The sequence below is a fragment of the Phodopus roborovskii genome, unplaced genomic scaffold, assembly GCF_943737965.1.
Source record: "Phodopus roborovskii unplaced genomic scaffold, PHOROB, whole genome shotgun sequence".
Classification (NCBI taxonomy): domain Eukaryota; kingdom Metazoa; phylum Chordata; class Mammalia; order Rodentia; family Cricetidae; genus Phodopus; species Phodopus roborovskii.
Genome location: NW_026126576.1, coordinates 8,042,482 through 8,065,489, shown reverse-complemented (window position 1 = coordinate 8,065,489; position 23,008 = coordinate 8,042,482).

The window sequence follows — 23,008 nt, the reverse complement described above, 5'->3', positions numbered from 1 at the left end:
TTCCAGGGGCCTTTTTTGATCCCCCATAAAAGGCCAAACCCTTTCTATGGAGAAGAAAAGGGATTGGAAGGGGGATTGGTGGGAGACTTGGGAGAATGGGAGGGAGAGGGACCTGAGATTGATATATAAAATAAGATTGTTTCTAATTTAAATAAAAAAAGAAAAAGAATAATCCATCAACATTTCTTTGTTTTTTTTTCAAAATTATTCCTTTTTTTTTATTTTACATGTCAATCCCAGTTCCCTCTCTTTCCCTCCATTCCTCACTCCCTCTTATACTCTCTCCCCTTTCACATGCACCCTGACCACCCTCTCCTCCCATCCCCCACCACAATTCCACATGTAAGGCAATGCCATCTATGTCGGGTCATGTAAATCTGTCAAGTATTTGAAGTACGGACTAGGATTTCTCTCCTGTTTCTAGGTAAAGGGAGTATCCCTCCATTGGGATGTGCCCTCAAGGTCCTTTTGTGCACCAGGAATACATCCTGGCTCCACTGTCTGATGTCCCTTAGACTGCTCAGGCCTTCTAGCTGAAACCCATGTTCAGAGAGTCTTAGTCAGTCCCATGCTGGATTCCCAGCTATCAAACTGGGGACCCGTAGCTCCTCCTTGTTCAGGTCAGCTGTCTCTATGTGTTTCTGAACCTGGTCATGACCTCTCCCTCTGCATCTGGATTCTAGTTCAACTCAGTTTTTAGTTATGGGTGTTTGCTTCTGTTTCCAACAGGTACTAGATGAGGACTCAATGGTGGTGGATAAGTTAGTAGTTGATCTCACTATCTGGGAAAGGCATTTTTTGTGGTAGACTTTCTACAGCTGCTCAAATTGTTAGTTGGCACCAGTCCTGTAGGTCTCTAGACCTTTCTTTAGGTTCAGTTTTCTCTTTAAACAAATAATGGCTCCCCATTTATGTTCTCTCTCACTCTCTGTCTCTCTGTTTCTCTGTCTCTCTGTCCCTCTCTCTCTCTCTCTCTCTCTCTCTCTCTCTCTTCTATAATCTATTCCTACACTGACTCAGTCTTCCTGGTTGCACATGCTTTCCTCTCCACCCCTTCGCTTTCTCCTAATTCACTCTCCATTCACTGCCCCTCCACTTCCCATGTGCTCTGGGGGACTTTCCCCTTCCCCCTTCTGTGAGGGACTTTATATGAATCTCTTAGAATACACTTTGTATCCTAGTTCCTCTGGTGGTGTGAATTAAGGCTGGCAATCCTTTGATCTAGGTCTAAAATCCATATATGAGCAAGTACATACCATGTTCCTCTTTTTGTGACTGGATTATATCATTCAGGATGGTTTCTTCAAGTTCCATCCACTTGCCGGCAAATTATAAAATTCCATTATTTTTTTTCTACAAAGTAGCATTCCATTGTGTAGATGTGCCACATCTTCCTTATCCATTCTTCAGTTGAGGGACACATAGATTGCTTTAGGTTCTTGCTATTACAAATAATGTTGGTATGAACGTAGTTGAGCACATGTCTTTGTTGCATGGATGTGGATCATTTGGGTAAACATGCCTAAGAGGGGTATTGCCAGGTCCTGTGGTAACCTAATTCCAATTTTCTTGAGGAACCCCCATACTGATCTCCAAAATGGCTGTACGAGTTGGCACACCCACCAGCATTGAAGGAGTGTTCCCCTTTCTCCTCATCCTCTCCAACATAAGTTTTCATTGGTTTTTCTAATTTTTGCCATTCTGACAGGAGTAAGATGGTATCTTAAAATTGTTTTGAGTTGTATTTCCCTGATAGCTAAGGATGATGAGCACTTTCTTAAATGTCTTTCAGCCATAGGTTATTTGGTGTTTTGTTGACTAGTGTCTTGGGTTCTTTGTATATTTTGGAGATAAGCCCTTTGTCAGATGTAGGATTGGTGAAAATCTTTTCACAGTCTGTGGGCTGTCTTTTGGTCTCGTCCACTGTGTCCTTTGCCTTACAGAAGCTTGTAAGTTTGAGGAGGTCCCCTTTATTAATTGTTGCTCTCGGTGTCTGTGCTCCTGGAGTTATGTTCAGGAAGCGATCTCTTATACTAATTTGTTCAAGGGTACCTCCTACTTATCCTCTAAGAGGTTCAGTGTGGCTGGATTGATGTTGAGGTCTTTGATCCATTTGAACTTGAGTTTTGTACATGGCAATAGACATGGGACTATCTGCAGTCTTCTACACACCATCATCCAATTGTGCCAGCACCATTAGTTGAGGATGCTTTCCTCCCCCCATTGTATTCTTTTAGCTGTTTTGTCAAAAAACCAGGTGTTCATAGGTATGTGGGTTAATATCAGGATTTCCAATTCAATTCCATTGGTCTACCTGTCTATTTTTTTTGTGCCAACACCAGGCTATTTTCAGAACTATAGCTCTATAGTAGAGCTTAAAATTAGGGATGGTGATGCCTCCTGAAGTTATTTTATTGTACAGTGTTGATTTGGCTAACCTGGGTCTTTTGCTTTTCCATATGAAGTTGATTATTACTATTCTTTCAAGGTCAGTGAAGAATTGTGCTGGAATTTTAATGGGGATTGCATTGAATCTGTAGATTGCTTTTGACATGATTACCATTTTTACTATATTTATCTTACCTATCCAAGAACATGTAAGATCATTACATTTTCTGCTATCTTCTTTCATTTCATTCATTTCGTACTTCAAAAACACAAAGTTCTTATTTTATAGGTCTTTCACATGTTTAGTAAGTGTTACTGCAAGATACTTTAGGCTGTTTGTGGCTATTGTAAAGGGTGATGTTTCTCTGACTTCTTTCTCAGCCTCTTTGTAGTCTGAAAAAAGTAGGGCTACTGATTTTTTTTGAGTTTATCTTGTACCTGCTAGTTTGCTGAAAGTATTTATCAGTTGTAGGAGTTCCCTGATAGAGTTTATTCGGTTGCTTATGTAAACTATCCTATCATTTGCAAATAGAGAAAGTTTGACTTCTTCCTTTCCAGTTTAGACCCCCTTGATATTTTGTTGTCTAATAGCTTTTGCTAGAACTTCAAATACAATATTGAAAAGAGATGGCGAGAGAGGGCAGCCTTGTCTTGCTCCTGATTTTAGACGAATCGCTTTAAGCTTCTCTCCATTCATTTTGATGTTGGCTGTTGGTTTGCTGTATATTGCTCTTGTTATGTTTAGTATGTTCCTGTTATCCCTGATCTCTCTAAGTCCTTTATCATGAAAGGGTGTTGAATTTTGTTGAACACTTTCTCAGCATCTATGGAGATGATCAAGTGATTTTTCTTTTTCAGGTTGTTTATATGGTGGATCACATTGATAGATTTTCATATGTTAAACCATCACTGCAACCCACAGATGAAGCCTACTTGGTCATGGTGGATGATTTCTCTGATTTATTCTTGGATTCAGTTTGCCAGTATTTTATTGACTATTTTTGCAGTGATGTTCATCAGGGATATTGGTCTGTAGTTTTCTTTCTAAGTTGTGTTTGTGAGCCTTGTTTACCAAGGTGATTGTGGCCTCGTAGAAAGAGTATTGTAATGCACCTTCTGTTTCTATTTTGTGGAACACTTTGAGGAGTATTGGTATTAGTTCTTCCTTGAATTTCTTGGCCAGGGCTTTTTTAGTTGGAAGGCTTTCGATGACTGCGTCTATTTCATTGTGGTTTATAAGTCTATTTAAGTTGTTCCTCTGTTCTTGATTTAATTTTGGTAATTAAATTTGTCCATTTTCTTTGAATTTTCAATTTTTGTGGAATAAAGGTTTTCAAAGTATGTCCTAAAAATTGTCTGGTTTCCTCTGTGTCTGTTGTTCTGTCCCCCTTTTTGTTTCTGATTTTCTTAATTAGCATGTTCTCTTTACTAGTATCTTGTTGATTTTCTTAAAAAATCAACTCTTTGTTGCACTGATTTTTTTGTATTGTTTTCCTGGTTTGTATTATGTTGATTTCAGTCCTCAAATTGATTATTTCCTGACATCTGTTCCTCCAGGGTGAGCTTAATTCTTTTTGTTTTACGGCTTTCAGTTGTGCTGTTAATTCTCTTACATGACTATTCTCTGTTTTTTTCATATGGGCACTTAGTGCAATGAAATTCCCTTGTAACACTGCTTTAAAGGTGTCTCATAAGTTTGGGTAAATTGTGTTCTCATTCTCGTGGAATTTTATAAAGTCCTTAATTTCCTTCATTATTTCTTCTTTGACCCAGGTGTGGTGCAATTGCACATTGTTCAGTTTCCACAAGTTTGTGGGGTTTCTGTGATTTGTGTTGTTGAATCCAATTTTAAAGCATGGTGGTCTGATAAAACACAGGGCACTATTCCAATTCTCTTGTATCTGTTGAGGTTTGTTATGCCACCTAGTATGTGGTTGATTTTAGAGAAGATTCCATGTGGAGCAGAGAAGAAGGTATATTCTTTTGTGTTTGGATGGAATGTTCTATAGATATCTGTTAAACCCAGTTGAGACATAATTTCTGTTAATTCTTAATTCTTATATTTCTTTGTTAAGTTTCTGATTGGTGGTCCTCTCTAGTGGTGAGAGTGGTATGTTGAAGTCTCCCACTATAAATGTGTGAGTTTTTATGTGATATTTGAGTTTTAGTAGCGTTTCTTTTATGAATGTGGGTGCCTTTGTATTTGGTGGATAGATGATCAGAATTGAGATTTGTTGTTGATGTCTTTCTCCTGTGATGAATAGAAAATGACTGTCTTCATCTCTTTTGATTAATTTTGGTTTGAAGTCTAACTTGTTAGATATTAGCATAGCCACACCTGCTTGATTTTTGGGTCCATTTGATTGGAAGATCTTTTCCCAACCCTTTACCTTGAGGTAATGTCTATCTTTGAGGCTTAGATGTGTTTCTTTTATGCAACAGAAGGATGGATTCTGTCTTCGTATCCATTCTGTTAGCCTGTGTCTTTTTATAGGTGAGTTAAGACCATTAATGTTGAGGGTTATTAAGGACCATTAATTGCTAATGCTTGTTTGTTTTAGATTTGTTGTTGGCAGTGGTATTGTGAATGTATTTGTCCTGCCTTATCCTTGGTTTCTGGTGTAGTGGGATTATCTGTTGTCCATGTCTTTGTGAGAGTAGTTAACTTCCTTGGATTGTAGTTTTCCTTCCAAAACTTTCTACAGGGCTAGATTTGTAGATATATATTATGAAAATCTGGCTTTGTCATTAAATATCTTGTTTTCTCCATCTATAGTGATTGAGAGTTTTGCTGGGTATAGTAGCCTGGGCTGGAATCTGTGGACTGTTAATACTTGTAGAACATCTATCCAGAACCTTCTGGCCTTGAGGGTTTCCATGGAGAAGTCAGGTGAAATTTTGATAGGGCTACCTTTGATAGGATGTTACCTGTCCTTTTTCCTTTGCTCCTCTTAATATTCTTTCTTTATTCTGTAAAATGTTAGGTGTTTTGATTATTATATGTCCAGGTATCTTTTTCTTTGGTCCATTCTATTTGGTGCTTCTTGCACTTACACGGGCATGTCCTTCTTCAAATTTGGAAAGTTTTCCTCAATGATTTTGTTGTATGTTTTCGGCACCTTTGAGCAGGGCTTCCTTACCTTCCTCTATGCCTATTAACTTAGGTTTGGCCTTTTCAGGGTATCCCACATTTCCTGGATGTTTTGTGTTAAGGATTTGTTGCATTTATGATTGTCTTTGGTCGGTGAATCTATTTCCTCTATTTATCTTCTGCTCCTGAGATTCTCTCTTCCATCTCTTGAATTCTGTTGGTTATGCTTGCGTCTGTACTTCCTGATCATTTGCCCAGTTTTTCTATTTCCAGCATTCCTTAAGTTTGTGTGTCTTTATTTTCTCTATTTCAGTGTTCAAGTATTGAATCGTTTCCTTCACCTGTTTAATTGATTTTTGGTTTTTTTTTTTTTTTCTTGTCTTTCTCTACTTTAAGAAATTTGGTCATTTCTTCCAATTTTTTGTTTTGTTTTGTTTTTTCCTTCTATTTCTTTAAGAGATTTTCTCACATCTTCTTTGAGGGCCTGTACCATTTTTATGACAATAAATTTTAAGTCATTCACTTCTGTTTCATCTGCTTTGTTGTGTTCCAGTCTAGTTGGTGTAGATTCCTTAGATTCTGGTGGTGTCATGCTTGTCTTTCTGTTGTCTGCTGTCTTCCCATAGCTTCTTCCAGTAGGTGTTTGGAGGTCTCTCCCTTTCTCTATGGTACTTCCCCGTTTTGCTTAGGTGGGTCAGAAGTTCGATGTCTGTAGCTCTGATTGGTCCAACCTCTGTAGTAGGTCTTTCCAGAGTCAGGGGGTCAAAGATCCCAAAGCTGGGACTAATGATGTTCCTCATGCCTATAGGCAGATCTATCCTGGGCCAGGCACTCTCCAGCTGAGGCCTCAGTAGCAGAGGCTCTGTGATGTGGGTCAAGGATCCTGCTGACAAGAACTCAGAGTGGTCCTGCAGAGATAGGCGGATCTCTGAGAGGGGCCTGGGGCTTCTGTAGAGGACCAGTGGTGGGGGGGTCAGAGACCAGGCAGGTTGAAATTACAGGTGGTCCCACATGGATAGGCAGGTCTAGTGTGCTCAGAGCAGCTCCTGGAAGTTCCCTGAAGGTGGGCTGGATTTTTGGCTCCACTCTCTGTCCCAGTGCTCAACCAGAGAGTTGGGACAGATGGCAGGGTAGGGCACAGGGTAGGGAAGGGCAGGCTTTCGGTGGGGGTGGGTGGGGGTATATCAGAACTCTAAGAGCACTCTCGATGAGGACAGGACACAGGGGCAGGGAAATCCAGGGCCAACCCAGGGACTTACTGTGGAAGCCTGTAGGGGAGAGTACACCTGAATTGGTCCCATACTCACCTCTAGCCAAGGCCTGGCATTGGGGGGACAAAGGATGTTTCCACACCAATAGGCAGATCTAGCTGGGACCTGTCACTCCCCAGCTAAGGCCCCATTACCATGTTTTTTAAAGAAAGGAATGAACAGGAGTTATTGAGGAAAAAAGCCAAAATGCCGATCATAGAATCATCTCCAAGGAAAGTCTCAGTGTGGTAGTGTCTATATCTGAACATGTCTGTGAGGTTGCCTTAACTAACTGATGTGAAAAGAGCCAGTCTTGTGTAGATGTCACCATTCCATACGCAAGGGTCTTGAACACTGTTAAGAGTGGAGAACTCAAAACAAACAAACAAAAAAGCGTGGATAGCTCAAATCCAAGTGAGCAAGAAACCATTCACTCCCCTCTGCACTTACTCTCGATGTGATGAGACAAGTCATTGAAGTTTCTAACTTGATGTCTTTCCTGTCACAGACTGACATTGGAATGTTAGTTAAAATAAACCCTACTCCCCTAAGAAAATGTGTGCATGTGAGTGGAGGAATATGTATATATGAGAGCCCACAGGAGACAGAAGATGGTATTAGGATTACAAGCTGTAGTTACATTTCCAGGCACTTTTTTCTTTAAGAACAAATTAGAAATCCCTTTTCTATGAACAATTGTCATGTGACTTGCAAATCTGTTGAATGACTAAGCACTGGATGGTAAATGGTACCTGCAAGACTTATTGTTTGAAACAGGTCCTTTGCACATTTAGTTTTTGATAATTACTTACTGTTCCCTACAACACTTTAACATTGAAATATTTAAGTATATAAGTTTTGTTTTTTTCATTGACTCCCTAAGCATTCCATAAAAGAGACACATGGTTGGAAGTACTAATCTATTTGAATATTGCCATGGATATCTACAGAAAAGTCCAGCTTCCAGTACAGAAATTATATCGAATGTGTGTAAAATATGTTGCTATATTTTATGATTACATTCTGGAATTCAGACCCCATGTTTTTCATAGAAATGTTTTATCCATTACAATTTTGATCATCAAAATTATGCCTGGCCTACACAGCATATAGAACATCAAGAAACCAACAATTTCTCTTGCCTGGGCACTATAGTCTCTTTCATCTTCATGAAGGAAATCTGAACTCTGCAATGCAATATGAACAAAAGATAGACATTCTTATGCCATGTTCTAAATCCATTCTAAATCTCTTAATTTATTCAGTGTTAAGACAATTTGTTCTGGACAATTGCAAGAGAGTTATATCAGCAAGTCTCATTTATTGGAGATAGAATCATGTTTTATTTTCTAGGCACTGTCATGAAAAATATTAAAGAATTATTCTTAGAGACAAAAGAGATGGCTGATGACAAGGGCATGGCCTGCTTTTGCCAAGGACCTAGGTTAAGTTTCCAGAATCCAAATGTAGTTCACAATCATCTACTCATTCAATTCCAGGAGATATGGATTCTGTGGACACTGGGTGAAAGTCATTCAAAAATACAAATGTACATTTATAAACTTAAATAAAGGTTTAAAATGAACATCTAATATTTTCTGCAGAATATTTAATGAAGTCTTAGATAGGAGTATTCTCTTGGGCATTCATTCCACTCTTACAATATACTTACACTAAGTTTTATATTCTTGGCCTCCCTTAAGGCAGAATTAAAATAAAATTCTATATGTGTTCAAATGTGGAATATGAGATCAAGAAACAAACATAAAAGATGGGGACACAATAAATAAGAGGCCAGTTAAGAATGCATCAATTTACTGTACATTTCTGTAATGACGGGTTGCTCAAAACCAGAGTGAAGTAAATTGAATCATTAACTGTCCATCATACATGGACATTTTTTGTTCGAACTCCAGCCTATAGGGCAATAAATCCTTCATACGACTGCTTTACAAACATGTGAACACTTAATGGATACCTATGGGTGTTCACTGCCATAAGGTCAGAGAAGGCCTCAGGCAGAAAATGGAGAGGACAATATAGGTGATGTAAAAATGTTGCCAATTATATGTGAATGGCCACAGACTTTGGAGGATCAACTGAAAGGACAGATAGGTTGACAGTATCTGAAGTGATGTTCAGAAAACATTACCACAAATAAGTGTTCCAAGACGAACTGGATGGAAATAAAACTTACCACATTTGTTATTTAGCTTCACTCAAATTTCTCTGATGTGATTTCAGTAATTTGGGCAGCAGAATACACTTGGCAGTTATTAGAGGTAGGTTTTGTATTAATGTTATGAATTCTAATGCATATCATCTTTAGCCAGGCCTTCCATATACAAATATAAAGAAATATTAATGTTTATTTAATAGTTTTGTTTCCATATTTGGTTAAATAACTTTTGAAGGTATCTACTTCTAGCACCATATTGGAACAATTAATCCCCTACCTTTCCTCCTGCTTCTTGAGATATTTTTGGTATTCTGTTAATAATTACTTTGACAATACTTGAACATTTCATCATTTCCTCACATTTAAAGCACATTTTTATACATGATCTACGATGGAAAGGACATCAGCATTAATATTGAATAGTATTGCTTCCTACTTTCTCCCATACCCCTCTTTCTTAATATGTTTTCTTTTTAGCCTCTGGTGAATCCTGTTTACTAGTTCAGTTAACATGATTAAGACTTCTGTGACATTTTGGTCAATTGATTTGAAATACTGAAAACTTTAGCATCTCTAACTCTATGGAAATTACTTTTACTATGTGTTCCAATATCCACCCCTTAATAAAAACTACTCCTAAAGCCATATTCAGACAATGTCAGATTTTGTGAAATCACCAAATATACATGGTTATGTCACATTTTAAGTTTTAATCATTCTGAGTGCCCTGCCATTTTGTAAGTGTCCTCAATTTTATTAATATCATATTTTTTAAAATTATTTTTTCATTATTTTTTCTTATTTTACATATTGATGCCAGTTCCCAGTCCCTCTCTCCCTCCCATGCCCTGAGACACCCCTCCCATCCCATTTCCCTCATCTACTATATAGGGTGGGTGATGCCTTCCAGGAGGGATCAAAAAAATCTGTCATTTTGAATAGGGACTAGGCCCTCATCTAGTAGCTGATGGAAAGAGAAGCAGACACCCACAGCTAAACACTAAGTTGAACTCCTGGAATAATATATCTTTTTAAGAAAAAGAAAATGTTCGCTACTCAAATAATACATTTTTTGGTGTTTGAATTTGTGTGTGTGTGTGTGTGTGTGTGTGTGTGTTACATTTAAGTTTTAAGACTTCCAACTTGGTTATTCTAGCCATCTCCTTTCTAAATTGGATAATTTCTTGGTATGATTCTAAGACCTATTTTTATGGCTCCTTCTTTCATTCTGTTTCTCATATCGCAAATCCTTCTCTGTTGGTTTTTCCCTCAGTTTGCTCTGACAATCATATAGTCTTCTGTCAGAGAAATATTTATTCTGGCATTGGATGTTTGGTTAGTAAATAATTTATGGTGAGAATAATGTCCGAAAAATTTTCAAACATCCTTTTTGAGACTTGTGATCCTGAAGCAACAGACAATTACAGTCTTAGTCTGTCTTTTGAGTTATGTTTGGGGGGGAATTTTAACAATTTCTCTTAGTATTGTGAGACCCTAGATGATATGTCTAGGTGTATCATTTAAAATTTTCTCTCACCTTAGTTTAGATTCTTTCTGTGTTAGACACACAAGAGTCTCTCCAGTGCTGAAATTCCTTATTTGTATTTGTACAGATCCTATTTCTGTTCATATTTTTACTTATTTATAAAACTGTAACAGACAAATATTGTATTTCTTAGAATGATTATTATACTAATCACATTCTTTTCCATCTGAAACACCTTTTCTTAATTTTATTTTAATTTTTATATTTTATTTGATTAAACTTTTTCATTTATTTATTTATTTGATATTTTTAAAATTTTTATTTGAAACAATCTTGTTTTACATGTCAATCCCAGTTCCCACAGCCTCCCTTTCTCCCATCTTCTCCCCCAAGAACTCTCATCCCCTTTATGCTCCCCAGGGAAGATAATGCCTTCCATTGGGAGTCTTCAAAGTCTTTCATATTATTTGGAGCAGGGCCTAGGCCCTCCCCAATGAGTCTAGGCTGAGATGGTATCCCTCTATGTAGAATGGGCTCACAAAGTCCATTCCTATACTACTAAGGATAAAAACTGATCCACTACCAGAGGCCCCATAGACTGCCTAGTACTCCTAACTAATACCCACATTCAAGGGGTCTGAGTAGGTCCTTTGCTGGTTTCTTAGCTATCACACTAGAGTCCATGTGTTCCCCCTTGTTTGGGTCAGCAGTTTCTGTGGGTTTCTCTATCCTGGTCCTGACCCCTTTCCTAATCACTCCTCCTTTTCTGAGACTGGATAGCAGGAGTTCCAGCCAGTATGTAGCTCTGGATGTCTGCTTCTGCTTCCCTCTGTTACTAGATGAAGGCTCTAAGATGGCATATAAGGTAGTCATAAATCTCTTTCTCAGAGAAGGGCATTTAAGGTAGCCTCTCCACTGTTGCATCCTTGTATATCTCTGCACATTTCCATAGTGTCAGATTTCTCTTAAAACCTATAATGTCTCCTTCTCTTTTCTTGTTCTCCTCTATTCTTTCTCCGACTCAATCTTCTTACTCCCTCATGCCCTCCACTTCCATCCCCCCATGCTCCCAATTTGCTCAGGAGATCTTGTCCCTTTCCCTTTCTCCAAGGAACCATGTATGTCCCTCTTAGCATCCTCCTTGTTTCCCAGCTTTGCTGGTGGTGTGGATTGTAGGCTGGTGATCTTTTGCTCTATGTCTAAAATCCATATATGAGTGAGTACACACTGTGTTTGTCTTTTTGTGACTAGATTACCTCACTCAGGATGTTTTTTTTTTTTTTCCAGTTCCATCCATTTGCCTGAATTTCAGGATCCCATTATGTTTTGTTATGCTGAGTAATACTCCATTGTGTAAATGCACCACATTGTCTCCATCCATTCTTCTGTTGAGGGGAACTGAGGTTCCCTCTTGGTTCTGGCTATTACAAATAATGCTCCTATTAAAATAGTTGAACAGATGTCCATTTTGTATGAATGTGCATCTTTTGGGTATAGCCCTAAGACTGGAATTACTGGAACTAAGGTAGATTGATTCCCATTCTCCTGAAGAACTGCCATACTGACTTCCAAAGTAGCTGTAGGAGTGTGCATTCTCCCCAGCAGTGGAGGAGTGTTCCCCTTTCTCCACATCCTCTCCAGCATAAACTATCTTTGGTGTGTGTGTGTGTGTGTGTGTTTTGTTTTGTTTTGTTTTTTTTGCCATTCTGAAAGGAGTAAGAGGGTATTTCAGAGTTGTTTTGATTTGCATTTCCCTGATTGCTAAGGATGTTAAGCACTTTCTTAAGTATCTTTCAGCCATTTTGGAATAAATTTTCTATTTAGTTCTATACCCCACTTTTTAATTGGATTATTTAGAGGTTTGGTGACTAGCTTCTTGAGTTCTGTGAATATTTTGGAGATCAGCCCTCTGTCAGATGTGGGGTTAATGAATATCTTTTACCATTCTGTGGGCTGCTATTTTGTCTCTTTGTGTCCTTTGCCTTACAGAAGCTTTTCAATTTTAGGAGGTCCCAATTATTAATTGTTGATCTCATTGTCTGTGCTGCTGGTGTTTTGTTCAGGAAATGGTCTCCTGAACCAATCATTTATTTTACATGCTGAACACATTTTCCCCTCCCTCCCCTCCTCATGTTCACTCCTCCTGATTCCCATCTATCCATATACACTCCTCTTCCATCTTCATTCAGTAAGGGGCATGTCTTCCATGGGCTTAAACACAGCATGGCAGAGCAAGTTAAGGCAGGACCAAGCTCCTCCCCCAGCACAAAGCATGTGAAAAAGGTTTTCAAAAGCCAAGTAGGTGTCAGGGACATGTCCTGATCTCATTGCTAGGAGCCTTCCAAACAGACCAAGCTACACAACTCTCATAGACATGCAGAAGGCCTGGGTAAGTTCTATGTAGGTTCCCTAACTGTGGGTCCAGAGTCCATGTGCTCCCAGGAGCTCAGGTCAGCTGCCTCTTTGGGTTCCTATGTCATGAACCTAACTTGCCCTGGCTTGGACAATCGCTCTTCTCTTTCTTCAAGAGGACTGCTGAGCTTGACCCATTGCTTGGCCATGATATCTACATCTGCTTTCATCAGTTACTCAATAAATATCTTCTGATCAGTATTAGGGTAGTCACCAATCTGATTATAGGAGATGGCCAGTTCAGGTGCCCTCTTCATTCATGCTAGGAGTGTTAGCTGGGGTCAACCTTATGGGTTTCTGGGAGTTTCTTAGGCACCAAGTTTAGAGATGTATTGATGGGGGTGTGGGACATATTGTGGTGAAGAGAAAACTTGATTTATTTTTTAAGACAGCAGCTATTACATAGTGTTGGCTGACCTGGAAATCACTATGTAGACCATGCTGATCTTGAACTCAAAAGATTCACCACCTGCCTCTGCTTCCTAAGTGATGGGACTAAAGGCTTCTTTTATTATGAGTGGATCATTCCAAAGATCGCTGTAGTTTGAAAATTTCCATTGTGGACTAAGTTTCCCAAACACAACTCTATGGTATTCCACTAGATTTTTTTTTGTTCACCTGTGCCCACTTTATTGTATTTTTTAAACCTTTATAAGCTTATACATTTTATTTCATAGTTCCATATTTAATGTACTTGAATGGAGTGTGGTTCTCGTTCCACCAAACACCAAGAATATGGTGGCTTCCACAAATTCCCAATACTACATGAGTATGTGGATTCAGTTCAGATTCTGATACACTCCGTGTTACCAGAGTCTCAACAGATCAAGGGATATGACCACAAAACCACCTCTGTTTAAGATACTGGTAGCAATTTCTATTCCTTCTAAACTACAAGCTAAAAACATGGCACTTCCAATGTGGTCATCTCTGATTCCACAATTTATTAGGAGTCATGGAACTCCAGGAAGCACTTTATTTTAGCTGTCCACCTATTACAAGATCCTAACTTGGATAGCCAAATAGAGGAATGCATAGGCCAGGTGAAAAGCTCCATCTCTATGGTAACACCACCCTTACAAAACATTTCACAGATATGGCTGGTTTCTATAATTCCATGGAATTACTGGCTATTGGAAATATGGATAATCCTATAGCTATAGCCCTTTGCTCTTTGTAGAATTTGAAACTGACTTTCTAGGCTTCTGATGAACATATCCTCTTTCCGAAGACCATCTTCTATATGAAAGCCATCTCTATTCCACAGATTTATGAATACCATTAGGTTATAAGCTCCAGACCCAACAACTGAAAGATTCCTATCTACTTAGGAGCTATGTACTAGAAAGCATGTAAAAAGATTAAACAGTTACTAAATATTATCAAAAAGATTTGAGGATTAACCCACCCTTTCAGAAAGCAGTATTCATTTTTTTTCATGATTCCATATTCACTTCTTAATATGTAATTATTGTCAATACCATTCTGCTGAATAACACCTATTTCAAATTTCTATATTGACCTCTACCTTGAATAGGACTGTATCTGAAGATGAGGACTTATGATTTTTCTAATGTGTTTACATTTTTAAAAATCCATTTTGTTTACTTTCTAGTCCAGGTTGACTGGAATTCTGATCCTTCTGCCTCAGACTTCCTCAGTACTAGGATTATAATCCTATACATAAATTTTTTATAGAAATTCTGAAGCCAGGATGATTACTTGAGTTTATATTTAGAAACTGATTTTGCAATATTTCAGCTGTCTTAGAAATGACTCATTTTATCTCTATCATATAACATTCCAACTCTGAGGTATATAAAGAAGATACTTATACATATTTACACCATTTACCAATACCTAACTTACTTGTTTTCAACAGTTATATCTAAATTACTTATGAAATACCAAAGAACAAATAAACCACATTATTTCAAGCAATTTTGTTGTCAGAGAAAAAACTCTAAAACATTATAATATGTTACTCAAAACATAGAAAAAGAGTAACAATTACATAATTTTGTCATGAGGCAAATCAGTAGCAATTTAGTCTAGAGCTCTGAAAGAATGGATTATAAAAATTTCTCCTATACATGCAAATGAACTTCCTTAAGATTGCAGACTCAAACTGTAACGCAATGCCATGTCACATATTGGTTGGATAGGCATGTGACACACAGAAGCTTGTTTCAATTTGCATCATTTTAAAAGCCACTTTTAGGTATTTTTATGTTGTTTAGTCTCACAAATTTCTCAGCTAACTCTCAGATGTTTGCATTGTTGATAGGACTAGCTGAAACAATAAATATTCAATTGGCCTTGTATCATAAACTGGTTCTAATGAAACAAAATGTCATCATTTAACATAGAGACATGGAAAAAAAGTTGAAAATCCTTGCTTGTTAGTTATATGGCAGCAATTTAGGATAGTAGTAAAGATATTTCTAAAAACACACTTATGTTTGGCATGCTACTAGCCAAGGAAAATATTTAGCTAGGCAGGCAGAACCAAGAAACTTCATAATCAAATGACCATGAAATGTTACTATGATCTAATTCATCCTAAAAGATAAAGGACAAATAAGCCAAACTAATATAGCCCACCTAGAGTTTAATGACCACAGAAATCCAAACCAAGGCTAATTTTTAGGAATTTGGGAGTCAACATTATCGTTGGCAGTTAAACTTCTGTTAGTAATGAATATAGCTCTTATCCAGCACTGAGGCTTTGTTGCCCATACCCACGCCAAGGAACTGGGGAATATGACAGTTATTCAAAAATATCTGTCCCACTGATCTACTGTCAGAGAATTTTAGAACACTGAGCCCATAAAAGTACACAGCTTGGAATTCAGGGAAAGCACTGGGACTTTTTTCTTTAGTTCATTTATCCTTTGCAACACACATGCACACATCACACACACACACACACACACACACACACACACACACACACACACACGGACATGTTTTACAGTAGCAAATGTTTTCATACTGTGTCTTTCTCTCAATATTCAAGACCTCTTTAGTTAGAATAGGGAGTATTTTCACCTTCCCATATTCTAGAATAAAAATCCAATGCCACAGAACTTTGGCTGAGCCTTGTGTCTTTTTCATTCCCTTTCTTATGAAAATGACTTCTCATCGAGACTGTGTTCTGGTATCCAGTATTCTGGCAGAAAGGTATCAGAGCAATATATTATTCACATGGGATGGAAGCAACTCAAGGCCCGTAATTTAGGTGCTATGACAGTTTTTCTTCTCATGTTATCAGGACTTTTTCCTGGACAACACAGGAAAGCTGGTGTGGCAGGGAATGGTGGTACTGTGGTAAGCTGCTGGTAGCAGTGTTGGAAAGCAATGAGCTTCAAGAAATAATTCCAATCTGGATCACTAATTTTATAATCTAGCATCATGCACACATACTTTGTATGATGCCATTAACCACAACCAGAAGAAAAGAGTGAAGAAGGACTTATTACTTACAACTAGTCCACTAAAGATAGTTCTCAAATCATGACCATGGGGGGCGGATCTTTAAGAAGTAATTAAGTCTAAATTAGATCATACAGTCAGATGCTAACTGTACAAAATTTTGCCCTTGTCAGTAATAGGATGAAACCTGTCACTCCAATTCTTCTTCTCTTCATGTCTTTTCCAGTTTCCCTTTTTTATAATCTCTGCTGTGTAGTAACACAGACAAAGTCAACTGTATAATACACAGAACATACCTTCAGAGGACCTGGCCCTGATGCAAATCCTTTTTGTGTCGCTGCTTTTTGTAACCATGAGAAATAATTTCTTTTTAATGTTTGAGATACCATGTCTATATTTTGTTATGACAACTTCAGTGGGAAAAAACCCAAAAATTATTCTTAAAAGTTATACCAATGGTACATCACATCCATTTACTGATTTGTAACTCTATACATCGCCTGCTGAATTACTTAATTGTTAAGAATATATCATTTACGTCTACATTTCAAGCATGCAATATAGTACATTATCATTGCTCACTAAATGAATAAAATTTCTTTAGGCTGATTTGTATTGTGAAAGCAAGTTGTATAACAGTTTTTTTTAATATTAAAACATGCTGTTCTCAGACAAAAGAAGATCATGTCCAGTAATAAAGAAACCTGGATCTTTGCCAGTAAAACATGAAACAAGTTAAAAACAGGCTGCACAGCTCTAGTGACATTGGGAAGTCTTTTCTCTCCTCCATCCAGTAACTTACCAGGAATTTATGTTCATCTCTCACCTTACCACCCTAGAGTACTTTGTTAAGAATTACAGAGAAGAGAGAAAACTGTAGGGAATTTGAGCTGTTTCTAAAAGTATATGTCACAAAAGTAACAGCAGTTCTCTGCAGCAGGAGGATTAACCACTTGACCCCAACAAGTTCATGAGGCATGTGAAATGGGTACTAAGTATACAATTACTATTTATGCAGGATGCTTTATTTAATGTGTCAAAGGATGGATTTAATATGCGTAAATCAGCATGTTGACTGTCAAAAGAATTTGCCAGCAAATGTAGTGAAGGACAGCTATCAATTATGGTGTAATATTCTGTGATCTCATTTTATTTTATTCACTTATTTATTTGCATGTTTATATAAAAGGGAAGAAGGGAGGAAGAGAGGAAGGGAGAGAATGAAGGAGGAAAAGAGGAAGAGAGGTATTATTTGTGTGTTTGTAAACACATGAATACAGTTGTGGTGATGTCTTCTCTCATCAGTCTCCATATTGGTATTTTTTAATTTAAAATATTTTGGAGAATTTAATACATCAGTACTGTATTTACATCATTTCCAGTCTTTCCTCCATCCAACTTCTCCCATGTCTTCTGTGCCCTACTTCCTCTCATGATTTCTATAATTTTTATTGTAACTATTTTGAGAGTCTCATACAACCTAGACCTCATCATTTCATCCAACTGAAAGGGCACTACAGAATGGGGATCTGGACTTATGTTTTCAGGGTTCTGCAGCAAATGCTCTTTTGCCCATCACAGCATTTCCCTGATGGTAGATGACATTCTGTAAATGTGTTTCTCTTATTGGTTAATGAATAAAGCACTGCTGGTAAATAGGAAGATAAGGCCATGTGGAAATACTTAGATTAATAGAAATGGGCTAATATTCAAGACAGCTAGCCAATAAGAAATGCTAGTAACATTCCAACAGCTTCTCTCTGTTATTTGAGGCTGACATGGCTGTAGGACCAAGCTGGCAAGAAAACTGCTGATCATATTTCCCTAAGCACCTGACTTTGCTTTCTTTCACACCAACTCTGTATAAAATTTAATAATATACACACATAGTATAAGAGGTATATACTGCATTATATAACATATTAATATTAAGATACATAATATGAGAGTAATATTTAATTAGTTTTACATTAGACATACCATAATAAATCATAACATGTAAAGTTGTATTTTTATGCTTATATAATATGTATGAAATATAAAAGTGAAAAACTTGCTTATGGAATATATAAAATTCTACTTGATGGAAGCTCAGGGACCCCAGCGTGATAGCTGGGGAACCAGCATAAGACTGAACCAGGCCCCTTAAAAGAGGGTGTCAGTTGGGGGGCCTGGGCAGTCTGTGGAGCCTCTGGCAGTGGAACTACTGTACAAATGGGTGTGGGAGCCCATTCCCTATGGAGGGATATTCTTTTAGCCTAGATACACAGGAAAGGGGCCTAGGTCCTGGCCCAAATTATGTGACAGACTTTAATGATTCCCCATGAGAACCCTTGCCCTCCTTGGGGAGTGGATGGGGGTGGTGGGGGAATGGGAGGACAGGAGGGAGAGGAAACGGATTGATATGTAAAATAAGATTGTTTTTAACTTAAATGAAAATTTATTTAAAAAAATAAATAAAAATCTACTTGATTATTTTATCTCATCTCAGCTATAGTCATGGTTAATTTAACTCTGCAATAGAAGAGATGGGGACATTGTCTTTCTGATTGTACAGAAAGAGCACAACAATATAGATACCTTTATGTCAAAACTTTTTGAATAAAAGCATTATTAGATAATAGCTTCTTTAATATCTGGGTGTTGAGCATGGATAATACTAGTTTTATTATCTTAAGTGAAGTTAATAGAGTAATTTTTTAAAAAAATATTAAACAAAATGACAGAATTTTCTCTGAAACAAAAATGCAAATTACTTAGAGTATTGGATTAAATTAGAAGTTCACACAGTTGGAAATCATTAGATAATTATTTCATTTTTATCTTATCTTTTCAAATGTTTAATTAGGGGTAAAACAAGAAAATTTTAAGTCAACCTGTTATCACATAAAAAACAATCTGCAGTCAAGTTCAAATTTCCTAAAGGAAATAACAAACCACTTTTGAATTCCTAAGCTCAATACAAACTGTTAGGATCCTGAGAACACAATGTTTTGGTAGGCAGGGTCCAAAGAATAGATGAGACTTCAATAGGCTACAAGGAAATAAATGTACAATATCATAGGAGGCTGTCTGTACAATCCTGAAGCAGAAAAAAAAAAGACACAAAATTTTAAATTGGTCCCCAGCAAAAGAAGAATGTACACAGAGCAGAAAGCATGGCAGAAGAACGCGCAAAGGCTTTCACGGCTCCAAAGTGATTGCTATACTCAATACAGTCAAATAGATGTGATTCTTGTATGTTTCTCATTCACCTGCTCACTAATTCATTCTATGAACATTAATCCATCTTATTCAATATGATCCAGATTTGAAAGGCTAAAGGGAAAAATACAGTTTTTGTTAGTATAGTTGTTTGTTTTACTTGATAAAGCTCACAAAAAATAATTCATACAGAAAACTATACTGTGAGGTGCTTTTAAAGTAGACACAATGAATTCTCTATTGTTCAGTCCTTTCTTCTGGCTGAGTGACAACTTCTGTGTCTATTCATTCACACCTGTCTGTCAAGGAAGAACATAACTGATATTGCTCATTATTGAAACTCATTTCTTCAATATAAAGCTTAATTGCTGAACATTCTAACACTTGCTGTTCTAGAATGGAATCAATTGCTTACTCTTGTTCTCCAGTCTCCTTGAGAAAAACCTTGTCCTAGACTCTACATCAACATCTAGTGGAGTAGAATGTCCGTAAACTTCCTTTTGTAACGATCTAATCACTCAGTCTCTGTGACCACTTCCATTCATTCATGCAGAACAGATTTGAGAATTTTTAGCTCTACTGTCCTATCTCAGACCAAGGAAATAAAAGGTACAAATCAATATTTGGAGCTTATCTGTAATGGAATTGCAAGCTCTTTAACAAGACAACTCCTTGTCCAAATGATGGGAGATAATTGGATGCATTTGAGAAAAAGATGGGGGAAGGGGTCTAATCTCAGAAGTCTTCTTTAAATAAGAAAGAAAGAAACAACACTCCCCAAAACAACTATTTTTGCTCTGTAGTTTCCAATTAGTAACAATGTAAGAATGATTGCTATCATTTAATCCCACCCCACCATTTCAACTCTCTGTCTCTCTCTTTCCTTCCCTCCTTCCCCATGTCTCTCCCTTGCTGTTGCTGCAACTTCGCTAGATTTAGTATCAGATAATTGTATCGCTTCTCAAATTGACTTTCTCATGCGGAGATAAAAGTGAAAACAAAAACAGATAAAGAAATGACAATGGTATTTCCAAGGCTTTTGAGAAGGGGTTATGTTTTCTCACTGAAAACCAGTCTCAAGGAATCTATCAAGGAATATAAACCCTATAAACTATCATTCCTCTTAGTCAATAAGGCCACAGATGTGACCACAGCTGACATCTCATTTAATATAACATTTCAGCTATTACCCTGGTATTAGTAGAAATATTGACTTAGCTTATAATCCCCAAAAGGAAAACTGAGTTCTTGGTATCTAATACAATGTGTGGGCTAATACCATGGCTAATAAGTTTCTATTAGATATGGATACTAGAGTAAAATGGTGCTAATTATTAACAACAATGCATTTGCAGTTCTATAAATTTTCAGAGGCTCAGAAGTTGGCTTTTTCAGTGAAGTACCTATTGGAGAAGCATGAACAACTGAGTTTGGATCTGCAGCATCCATGTAAAAAGAACCAGTTTATGATAATCCATAGGTTCCAAGATCAATGAAAGAACCTGTCTCCAAAAAAAAGTGAGGTGAAGAATGTTTGCAAAGACATTTGGTATCTAGCTCTATACTTCAAATTTGCATGTACACACATGCATGCACACCCATTTACTCAATGTGCATATGAATAAATGTAGATACATCTACCAAACACATAATTATAAAAATATTTACATACCATTTTCCTGAGGAACCGCCATACTGATCTCCAAAATGGCTGTATGAGTTTGCATTCCCACCAGCAGTGGAGGAGTGTTCCACTTTCTCCACATCCTCTCCAACATAAGTCATCACTGGTGTTTCTAATTTTAGCCATTCAGGCAGGGGTATGATGGTATCTAAAAGTTGTTTTGATTTGCATTTCCCTGATAGCTAGGGATGTGGATAATTTTCTTAAGTGCCTTTCAGCCTTTTTGATTTCCTCTATTGAGAATTCTTTCTTCAGTTCTGTACCCCATTTTTTAAAGGGTTATTTGGTGTTTTGTTGACTAGTCTCTTCAGTTCTTTGTATATTTTGGAGATCAGCCCTTTGTCGGATATAGGATTGGTGAAAATCTTTTCCCATTCTGTTGGCTGCCGTTTGGTCTTGTCCACTGTGTCCTTTGCCTTACAGAAGCTTCTAAGTTTGAAGAGGTCCCATTTATTAATCGTTTCTCTCACTGTCTGTGCCCCTGGAATTATGTTCAAGAAGCGGTCTCCTATACCAATTTGTTCAAGGGTACCTCCTCCTTTCTCTTCTAAGAGTTCAATGTGGCTGGATTGATGTTGAGGTCTTTGATCCATTTGGACTTGAGTTTTGTGCATGGTGACAGACATGGGTCTATCTGCAGTCTTCTACACACCCTCATCCAATTGTGCCAGCACCATTTGTTGAAGATGCTGTCCTCGCCCCATTGTATAATTTTAGCTGTTTTGTCGAAAATCAGGTGTTCATAGGTGCATGGATTAATATCAGGATTTTCAATTCGATTCCATTGGTCTACCTGTCTATTTTTATGCCAATACCAGGCTGTTTTCAGAACTATAGCTCTATAGTAGAGCTTAAAGTTAGGAATGGTGATGCCTCCTGAAGTTCTTTTGTTGTATAGGGTTGTTTTGGATATCCTGGGTCTTTTGTATTTCCATATAAAGTTAATTATTATCCTTTCAAGGTCGGTGAAGAATTGTGGTGGGATTTTAATGGGGATTGCATTGAATCTGTAGATTGTTTTGGTAAGATTGTCATTTTTACTATGTTAATCCTACCTAACCAAGAGCATGGGAGATCTTTCCATTTTCTGGTATCTTCTTTAATTTCTTTCTTTAGAGTCACAAAGTTCTTATTATATAGATCTTTTACTTGTTTGGTAAGCGTTACACCAAGATACTTTATGTTGCTTGTGGCTATTGTAAAGGGTGATGTTTCCCTGATTTCTTTCTGTGTCTCTTTGTCGTCTGAAAAAAAGTAGGGCTACTGATTTTTTTGAGTTTTGCTTGTATCCTGCTAGTTTGCTGAAGGTGTTTATCAGCTGTAGGAGTTCCCTGGAAGAGTTTATTGGGTCGCTTATGTAAACTACCATATCATCTGAAAATAGAGACAGTTTGACTTCTTCCTTTCCAATTTGGATCCCCTTGATCTCCATTTGTTGTCTTATAGCATTAGCTAAAACTTCTAGTACAATATTGAAGAGATATGGAGAGAGAGGAGAGCCTTGTCTTGTTACTGATTTTTAGAGGAATTGGCTTAAGTTTCTCTCCATTCAGTTTGATGTTGGCAGTGGGTTTGCTGTATGTTGCTCTTATTATGTTTAGGTATGTTTCTGTTATCCCTGACCTCCTCATGACCTTTATCATGACCCGGCAATCCCCCTCTTAGGGGAACATCTGTTCAACTATGTTCATAGCAGCACTATTTGTAATAGCAAGAACCTGGAAGCAAACTAGATGCCCCTCAATTGAAGAATGGTTAATGAAGATGTGGCACATCTACACAATGGAATACTACTCTGCAGAAAAAAATAATGATATCTTGAAATTCCCAGGCAAGTGGATGGCACTTGAAGAAACCATCCTGAATGAGGTAACCCAGT